Here is a 10,311-nt window from a genome sequence, read left to right as displayed (position 1 = left end):
TTTATCTATTTCTCTTTCCTTGTGCATAGCCGGGGACTATCAGCCTCTTGCATGTTCAGAATAACCGATGGTTGCGCGGGGTCATACATGAAGTGCTGCCCACTTAGCTATGCTATTGATATATTTTTTTTCCTGTTTAATTCCTGTACTTCCCGCAACATAGAAAAATGTAACGGGAAGTACAGGAATTTCATGCAAGCGTTTTTACATCGGTCAATCGGGGCGGTGCATCAATGACCGCATGCGCGAACACTCAAACAAAGTTCAAAAACGAGCTAGAGATAGTCAGTTATCACTGCATTGCAGTGAATGCGGCGGCAAGCCGTCTTTTAAAGATGCGACCTATCTGTCATAATACCGTGATGACCGCGCACGTCCTATTTCCGAAGCTTTCCACATTCATATTAGCGGTGAAGCATCTGTAAACCTTCCCTCTATTTCTCTCCTTCCGAAGGAGATTGCCTTCCTATCGCATTAATTGCAATTTTCGCCCCTGCGCATGCTGAATTCTGTTATGTGCTTTGAGACAGCGGCGGAGTATATATATATATAAATGCTGACTGACGACACTTGGTTGTTAGTCAGCGCTGTTGTCTGTGTCCCTCTCCTTGTCCTGTTGTTTAGCGCTGTTTACTGCTCGTAATCATGAACCAACCAGCCCAAATGCGTGCTGTTCTGAGGAAAAAGAAGTGTTCACACGGAAAACGATTTATCGTGCACCATGACTGCATGCGCCATCCACTGCAATCACACGTACGTATACGAGCCTTGACATCTCACGTCCTGTTAATAAAATGCGCATTACTGGACGCGAAATCTTCAAGAAACATGACAGTGCGGTGACACCAAGTGTCTGGGAAAAGAGGCATAATAATTAAGGCGACATTCTTATGTGTCTCATCGTTCAGTCGACCTTCAATGTCCTTGAGCGAAAACGTGGCGATGACACGAAAGGTAGAAAAACTATCATCTTCAATGGCTCATGTCGCCGTAAGAAAGCAATATGGATGATGAAGCGAATTAAGTGGATGATTAAGTGATTTAAGATGGATTATTAAGCGAATTAAGCAGCTGACTCAGGCGAGGTAAAGGCAATAGATTTAAGATTGATGATTAATCGATTTAAGAGGATAACTAAGCCTATTAAGAGCATGACCCAGTGAATTAAGAGAGATGACTAAGCCAAGTAGACTAAGCGAATTAAGAATTAAGACGATGAGTAAATGCATGTAATGTAAAGCAATGTTCGCGCCTCGTAGAGGTACCGGCTGATCCTCTACTTCAACGTTCGATAAAAAAAGAAACAAGGAAAGAAACCTTGGGAAGGACAATAACAGCGATACAAAAGTCCGTCAATAACGTGTTTCTGTGCATTATTATTATTGGCGACTTAGTGCGGTGTTAGGTAAGCGTCCGTGCCAAACCATTTGTTCCGAATGTTCACACCACCTGCTGACGAATGCTTTTAAGGGGAAGCATGGAGGCTTTTGCAGTGAAATGTCGAGGGTGGTTTGTAGGCGCTATACCTTTATTGATGCAAAAGCGCCAAATGGCCCATTGAGCGAAAAAGCCTGCGTCTGTCATCTGGAGAAGCCAAACGGAACCTAAATTTCCATTGGCTGCGACGCCACGCGCCAAGAGCCTCGACGTAGCAGAGCGGCTGAAAGCGAACACCTGCTGCCGCGACAGCGCGCCAGGTGTTGCACGAGGGGAGAGGGCACTGCCGCGACGCCACGTCACCGTCGCTCTCGCTCTTGAAAGCCTGTGTCATCCGCGCTTTCCTTGTCCGCGCAAGCTCTCGCCTATGTTACAACTGCGCCTCGGTAAGGCCAAATAAAAACGTGCCAAGCGTCTGAACGCGCTCGCTTGCCCGCAAGGAGTTCATAACGCGAAGGACCGCTCAGCGGCGTTTAACTAGACATTAATGCTTTCGCATTCCAACTCCTAAGAAGTGCTTAGGGTTTCTCGGAATTTGTTTTATTTAACTAGCAGCGCAGTGAGGAGTTACCACCGTTATGCTAAATGAGCTTGGGAATTTTATGGGTTACTTAACAGCGCGTGGTTTCAACAATATTAGGCATAAATATGTGACACATGGAAAAATAAACTGCGCCTATGCAAAACACGCTATACAAATTCCAAATTTCTATGAACAGTGAGACGCCGCATTCATTATTTTTCTTTTCTCTCTCTCTTTCTCTCTCTCTCTCGCCCGTAGTCATCAGAGTTAGGGCGTTGTTAGTTTATTGGAATTACACTGATGGCTATGAAGTGGGGAGGCTCTCGTTGGGTCGCAAGCTGTGTTCTTGCTGAAGGAAGAAAATGGAACCCCATAAAGAAAGAAAGAAAGGCGTACTGCATGATTCTAGAACGTCAAGTATGCCTAGTAATTCGATTTGCCACCTCTATTATCAAACGTTATGCCGGTCCATAGGATTTAAAGAAGTTACGCATTTGAATACAGCGCAATGCGTCCGAGCGCGCATGTGTTCAGTAACTAGGCAGTATAGGCGATGCAACGAAGTTTGTTTTCCTAAGAACGCTAATTGGCTTCACTGTATTACGTCACCTATGAGGTCGCACCGAATGACGGATTTGCGCCCGCTGCTCTAGCAATTGTAGTTACCCGAATACGAGCGTTAACACGTGCGGTGAAGAACCAACAAGGAGGGTAAAGATTTCTGAAGCGGAACCGCTATTCAGTACACGCGCTTTGCTACGAGCTTATTCACCCAAGCTCCACTCGTCACACTCAAGAAGGCGCGTACGGGCGTTCGCAAAGGCATTCTCGTCCTCCCAGCTTCCCGAATGCTTCAACGCGACGTAAACAAGCATAACCAGACCCCCTGGCGCCAACTTTGACAGAGACATACGGGGCAGTATTATTTGATGCACCAATGACAATGGAAAGTGAACTTGCCCAATCGTGCTTTAGTTAATGGAGAGTTGCCGACTCTAGAAAAGCAGGTATACAAAGAGTCAGCCGCGTGTTGGCGTAAGCTCGTGTTTAGTTGGCGCCAACAGGTTAAGCAGCAAGTCAAGTGTCGACCTGTGTCCGCATACTCGTCGATAACATGCCGACTTTTGTACGTGTACGGGCGATTGCCGCGTTGGTCAGGACTCGGCTGACAGAGGCCGTGCGGCGCACTGGAATGTTTATTGCGCATCGACTCGACGATCAGAGAAAAGAAACAGGGCGTAGCACGTCGTGTGATTGGTATATTTAGTTTTAACGCGAGTCTTTGAAAAATAATGTAGCACGGCAGCTAAACACACACACACACACACACACACACACACACACACACACACACACACACACACACACACACACACACACACACACACACACACACACACACACACACACACACACACACACACACACACACACACACACACACACACACACACACACACACACACACACACACACACACACACACCATATTTCTACATATTTTTTCTTGCACCATTGGAAGTGCCTTTTTGAATAGTTCAACATGCGATATAGTTAGTAGATTACACTGTATCCTTATGTTATTTACTAGTACTGAAATATAGTAGCGTATTGTTGCTGCCCTATAACTAAATGAACATAATCTAACGGTACATTATGTGTGTCTGAGAAATGAATTGTCTTAATAACATTCCTGCAATGTGCTTAACCTGTCATGGCTTCACTGTACTGTTTATACTTACTCAAGTTAGTTAGTGTTGCTCAGTATCGGACGCAACGGCTTCGAAAAATTAAACATACATCACACGCGCAACAAATATAGTTCCATGTTTTCCTTCATATAACGTAAGTTTTAAATGACGCTTCCATGCGGCGTAAATGAATACTGTCAAAGCCTAAACGAGGTTGGAATTTCTTTTCTATCATTTTTTTACGGCGTGGTATGACGAGCGCATATTTGTTTAACCGCGCTTTTTTAGAGTTCATTCGATTCTAACTGGTAATTAAGTGAAATTACTGACACGACCGTTTATGGCTTCCGGCGTCGTTGCCTCCGTTAACGAGTTCACAAACCTCGTTAGGCTTGTTTGTTAAGACGTCTTGTAACTCCTATTTGCTGTTACACTGACACAGCTGAACTTTGCGCGTCGTCTCTTTTCCTTGCTGCGGTGACACTCTTGCGAAGCTGCTGAATGAATTTTTTTCTCAATGGCTTTTCCTCTGCTCAACACCCTCATGTTTTCAAACAGGAGAGAGAGAGAGAGAGAGAGAGAGAGAGAGAGAGAGAGAGAGAGAGAGAGAGAGAGAGAGATTGAACGAAGTCTCTCTGCGCTCGCACGACTGCAGTTGACTAAGAGATTGCTACTCAGAAGCTTCCTATTTTAGCATTCACCGTGCTCTGGAACTCTGAGCAGTGAGATGAAGTCTTGGCGTGATTCCAGCTAACGGATCGGGTGGACCTCGGGCGCAATAATAATAATCCGAATGTGGGCCTGCGGTCGTATTTCCCACGTTGCACACCGTAGGAATGAAGGTATACGTGCGGAATTTGCCGGGTGGGTGGGTGAGGGGAGGGGGGGGGGGGGTAAACGCAACGGAAAGTGTCAGTCACGAAAGTTGAGCAATTTTCACAATGGCGCACCTTTCTTTCTTCCTTTGCTTTCACTGCGTGCAGGCTCACCCGGATCCGAACACGTGTAGCGAACGACGCTGCACAAGACTGACTACGCGCAGACAATAGGAGCTGGCCTTGGGACGTCTGCTAGACGTCGCACATCGGGGGCTTCTGGTTTTGCTCTTACAAATGGTGCTATGAAGTGGAAAAAGATGCCGACAGCGCCCACCTCACGATAAATGGCGACGTTACTGTGATTAGATTTGAAGCAATTAGCGATACACCGCGTCGCCGCAGCCGAAACCTGTCACGCATGAAGCGTATATTACGCAGCCGGGCATTAATGGATTAATGTAATTTCGACGTTTCGGCCGGGACCCGGCCTTCATCAAGAGTGGGAGTGGAAGCACCCAAATTGAGCTTTGGGCGCTTTCGATCCCGCTATTCCACTAAACTCGCTATTACGTTAAACACGCTAAAATAGAACAGTCTATTGTCTGTTCACTCAGGAGGCGGTCATCTAATTTCCTGAATGCGTTACACATTGGTTGTGTTTGTGTGTTTGTGCTTCAAACTGAGAACAGTGGTACAGTAGGTGCTCAATGTTGTCCTCGCAGCCGCAGGCTTTCAATTCAATTCAATTATCTTTATTTACACATAATATCCTGGCTGGACTTCTGGGCTAAAAAGTGCGAGCAAACAGCTTGACTGGGCCCAGGAGATCATACATACCTGGCCAGATGTAACCTGTTAACAGATGGTGCTGCTGCTGCTGGTGGTGGTGGTGTTGCAGCAGATCGGTTTAGCCTGGCATACACAGCCGGCATTTGTTCCGCCTGAGCCTCCTGTGAGTGTCACAATGTGTGTCACCACGTGTCGAAGAGCCCCGTGTCTCGCATGAAGGCAATCGGCAGTCGTTGCACCCTCCTCCCGACTGTCGCAGGCTCTCCAGGGAAAACGACGTCTCCAAATGTACTGTGCGAAAGACAATTCTTTTGCATGCTGTCGACCATCGCTTTCCTTTCTGTATCGAACTGCGGGCATATGCAATAGTTCGATGTCGGCGATATCACCACAGAAGGCACAGAACGGGGAAGCGCATCGCCCAATTTGGATAACCAAGCCGGGGTGCAAGGGTGCAGCCGTAAAGACTGCTGTATACAGTCCGGAGGTCTTATCGACTGTGGTTGGTGAAGGACGTTTTGTATGTTGACGTCTTGCTTTCTTCAGTTTATGCCTAGACGCGCAATGGTCTTTTTTCGTCCATGGATTGCTGCTGCGCACAGGGGCGCAATCGGAGATCTTTGTTCGATACGCGTTGTGTTTGGTTGCTGCAACGTCACAAAGTGGAAGTATGCAAAATTTCTGACAACGGGGTGGAGAGAGCAGCCAATCGGCAAGCGCTGAACTCCCCGGAAGTTTACTTCCCTCGCCTGTAGTCTGCTTGCAGACAGTATGCTACCAAACGAAATGTTTCTCGTCTTCCAGTTTATGAAATACTTATCTAAAAAATTATTTTTTTTCTTCTCAAGCTTAAACCCGTTTTCAAATAGTAGTACGTGTGGCTACTACAATTTATAACTATTAGTTTCTCTGCGTCGTCTCTAGGTGGTGTGGCGCACAGCGAGGAGAAAAAAAAATGAAGAAGAAACGACGGGTATAGTGGCGCACTTTTGAAGAGGCAGCAACAGCATTCCAGTGGTTCGCTGGCACCGATGATGGGGTGGATTTAGCTGTACAACCAACGCATTATTTGTTTTGAGAAACGCAAACGACGCCGGAATTCGCGTTCTGCCATTTCTTCAAACACGTTTCGCACCGCCACCCGCTCTCCTTCCTCCTCGAGCAGCGCCAGCGCAACAACTTAAGTTCCCAACGCAAGTGCCATTTTCTCGCATTAAACTATGGATTGAATCCGAACGCGCCATTCCGCATTCGCAGCCGCCGGTTGTTTCCAATCCAATCCACCAGACGCGCCATGCGAAGCCGGTCTCGTAACGAGCGTATGATCGCTCCAAACTTCCGTCGTGTTCGGCGCCTAGCAGACAACGTGCTCGGTTGCACGATGATTGACAGGAGGGTGTCGTCATTTTGGCGTCACCAAAAACGCGGCCGCGCCCCGCTGCTTGCGACGTCGGTGCGGAGTCTATAGGGCAATCGTGCGCTCCGGTAACCGGTCGAACGCGCCGAACAGCGATTTACTTGGCACGGAATCATTTATGCATCGGGGAATTAAGTTTTTGCAGAAGGCCCACATGTGCTCAAGTGAACAGCTCTGTGATTCATACAAGCAAGAAAAATGAGACAATGAGCTGTCTAGTTCATCTAAAATGTCGACATCACTAGCACTTGAGAACAAGGGAATAACTGTCTCTTTCTTCTGAAGCTTTGGTGTAGGGTTCAGTTCCAAAGTTAAATTTAACATTTTTTGGTCTGATATACCTACTAAGACATCCACATGGGGCTTACGGCGTAGCAGGTTGGCAGTAACAAGGGAGAGGTCCAGAGTTGAGTGTGAGTCATTGTATACGCGGTTGGGCTCAGTGACTAGCTGAGTGAGATTATGCAAGAGCACTACGTCCAGAAATAATTTACAGGCACTAGTGAAAGCCTCTGGAGTATCTGTTAACCAATTTATTCACGGAAAGTTGAAAGCACCTGTCAACAACAAGTTAGCTGAACTTATTTCATTTCGGCAGGGGAATTTATGAAGCTTTTCTACGAATTTATTATTAGACTTCGGGGTACGATAATATCCTCCAATGAGTAAATGAAATTTCTCAAGGAGTACTTTGACTATTATATTTTCTAGCCCGTCAATGCTTAATAACCTTGATACTCGACGAGATTCTTTGTATATTATTGCAACGCCACCACCGCGACCATTTCTGTCACTCCGGAAAATATTATAACCACACGGTGTTCCTTCACTGTCATAAATGTCTGGATACAGTCACGTTTCCATCACTACTAGAACTTGAGGGATATATATGCTAAGACAGTGCTTTCTAAGTCAGTTAATTTATTTCGTTATACTTCGGCCATCGATAATGATGCACCGGAATGTCTTTTTAGGGCAATCACTTATTGATTGTGTCCGTTTTGGACTGCGGCTTTCATGAACGATTAGAATCAGTGCTGCCCCATTGAAGTATGTCATCATCTATATTAATCTTATCATATACAAGTTTTACTTTCCTGCCCTCTTTTCTGTCCTCAGCTGCACTATCCCAGAGGTGTTTTCTGAATGTCCTTGTAGCAGTGCAAAAATCCTTAGACACAGAAATTTCCCTTCCTTAAATTTGTGACAATTTTTAAGTATATTCAGATTTTCGCAGTGATTGATCAATTTAAGAATTATTGGCCGCGATTTCTTTTCTTGTTCGCGCCCTAGCCTATGAATTCTTTCTATCGAGGAGACATGTACCCCCAACTTGACCTGAAACAAGTTCAGTACTGTCTCAGAAAGCGATGCCTTTTGTCTCTGGGAATTTAAGCTACTTTGTGGGAGACGCCGCTCCCATAACTACGGCGATGGACGTGGAGTCGCTTGTAGGGGTTCCTGGTCCTTCTACGTCAACAGCGGCCGCACCGAGAAAGCGGTCTAGTCGCCCGAGTGACACCGACAGCGAGGACGCTGTGATCTATTCAGGGACCAGTGATGACACCTCGGATGACAGCGACTTCGTGACCGCAGCGAAGCACAAAGCAAAGAGAAGACTCGTCAGGACATCTCTTTTCACAAGTAAGGCAATTGTGATCCCGACGCGAAAGCCATCAGACCTCACAATTTTATTTGTGCATGTGGCTGCTAGCGACAATCTAAACCGGATCAACCGCCAAGCCACATCTGTGTCGCTCGAGGCACTTGTTCCGGGTCAGATCAAATATGTAAGGATCAACGCCCGTAAGAACATCCTCGCTACAGATGTCACAAACCGCAGCGCGCTAGACATTCTGAGCAACGTTAAGGTGCTGGATAGCATCAACGTACGCTGCTATAGACAAGACGATCATGACTCTACGGCCGGCATTGTGTATGACGTAGAGAGTACCATAAGCGATGCTGACCTGCATATACTCATCAAGCCGGCGACCGAGGGAATTGCCATACTGCAAGCCCGTCGCCTGGGAAAATCGCAATGTGTCAAGTTAACTTTCAAAGGAGACAGCCTACCGTCATACGTCAAGGTCGGTCACTTCCGACACATTGTACGGCCTCTTGTGCCAAAGCCGCTTCAGTGCAGGAAGTTTCAAAGGCTAGGGCACGTTAGGGTGGTTTTCACAAATGCTGCCGTGTGCTCACGGTGCTCTGAGCCGCACAGCTCCGACGCCTGTCGTGTAGAAAACCAAAAGTGCGCCAACTGTCAGGGCTCTCACGATGCAACTTCAAAGAATTGCCCACATGTGAAAAATGAGGCGAAAGTCTTGAGGCAAATGGTCAGGGATAGTTCCTCGCACAGCGAGGCTGCCGCTAAGGTGCGACGTCGACGTTGACGTCGCCGGAGATCTAGGAAACCCACTGCTATTGCTAAAGATGCACCGCGTCCACTGACAGTCCACAAACTTCCGTATACAACTAGCAATAGCAGCAATGAGGTTCCTCAGCAGAAAGTCTCCAATATCATTGCCTCATGCGAGGTGTGGCCGTCATGCCACGGCTAGATCCACCAGCGGAGCGACAACATGTAGCAAGCTCGCCGAATCATGTTTCACCTTCTGGGAGCAACCAAGACGACGACAAACAAGTTGTCACCATAATAAGGGCCCTTACGAACATGCTACGAGTACTACTGACCGCCATACACATTCTGGCGGCTCGAGGCGCACTTCAAATACTGGATGCCCTGAATCCGGTACTGTCCGGTCTTGAGAAGCACCATGGCTGCTCCTCTACATTCGTTCCTTAAAGGGAAGCTGAAAGGTTTTCCAGAAAAAATCAGTGAACATCTGTACATAATGGTTTTCAACCCTCCGAATTCGAATATCGTATCGAAATTGAGCGAAAGAAAGCGCAAATATATTTTGTTTCGACGAAAAGTGCAGCAGCGGACACGCCCAGCTCGCGCGTCTCGTTTCCGCCTGTGATTGGTCGGTGCGCCTCGTGACGTCAACTCTGCCGCTGCCCACCGCTGCCGCTACACATGAAGCGCGGTGCCAGGTAGTTTGATGCTGTTTTTCTGAGACGGTAATGGAAAATTTAGAGAGACTGCGTTTTTCTGAGGAGTTCGGCGTTATTCCCTACATGTACGAGCCGATTGCGAAGAGCCGGCCTCTCGAAGAAGCAAACAATGCTGGTGCGAGCAGTGCTTTCGACGCGAACGAAAGCAAAGTCTTTGGATCTCCTCGTGTTGGAAATGCTCTTTGGTGAATATGATTTTTGCAAAGCGATCTAGTGATCTCGCCGATTTTTCGCCGATCTAGTGAGCTCGTCTCCGGTCAAACAACTGTAGTGTTGTGTTCTTGCATGCCTCCTCGTGGAACGTAAGCGGGCATGCGATCGTCGGCATTTGTGCGCTGTCCAAAGCTGTCGGCAATCTACAAAGAGGGTTTAAACGCGTGAAAAGCTTCCCGGTTCATGCAGTGCGTGTAGTGACCATCTGTTGACTACCACTCACGTTGACTACCACTCACGTTAATTACCACTCACGTTGACTACCACGCACGTTGACTACCACTCTACATACACGCAGACGCACCAACAAAGGAATGCAGGGTCGATCGAAGCAGATTACGA

This window comes from Dermacentor variabilis, chromosome 2 (assembly GCF_050947875.1).
Source record: "Dermacentor variabilis isolate Ectoservices chromosome 2, ASM5094787v1, whole genome shotgun sequence".
In the NCBI taxonomy this organism is placed as follows: Eukaryota; Metazoa; Arthropoda; class Arachnida; order Ixodida; family Ixodidae; genus Dermacentor; species Dermacentor variabilis.
The sequence above is the reverse complement of the archived record's forward strand: the minus strand, read 5'-3'. Positions refer to the sequence as shown.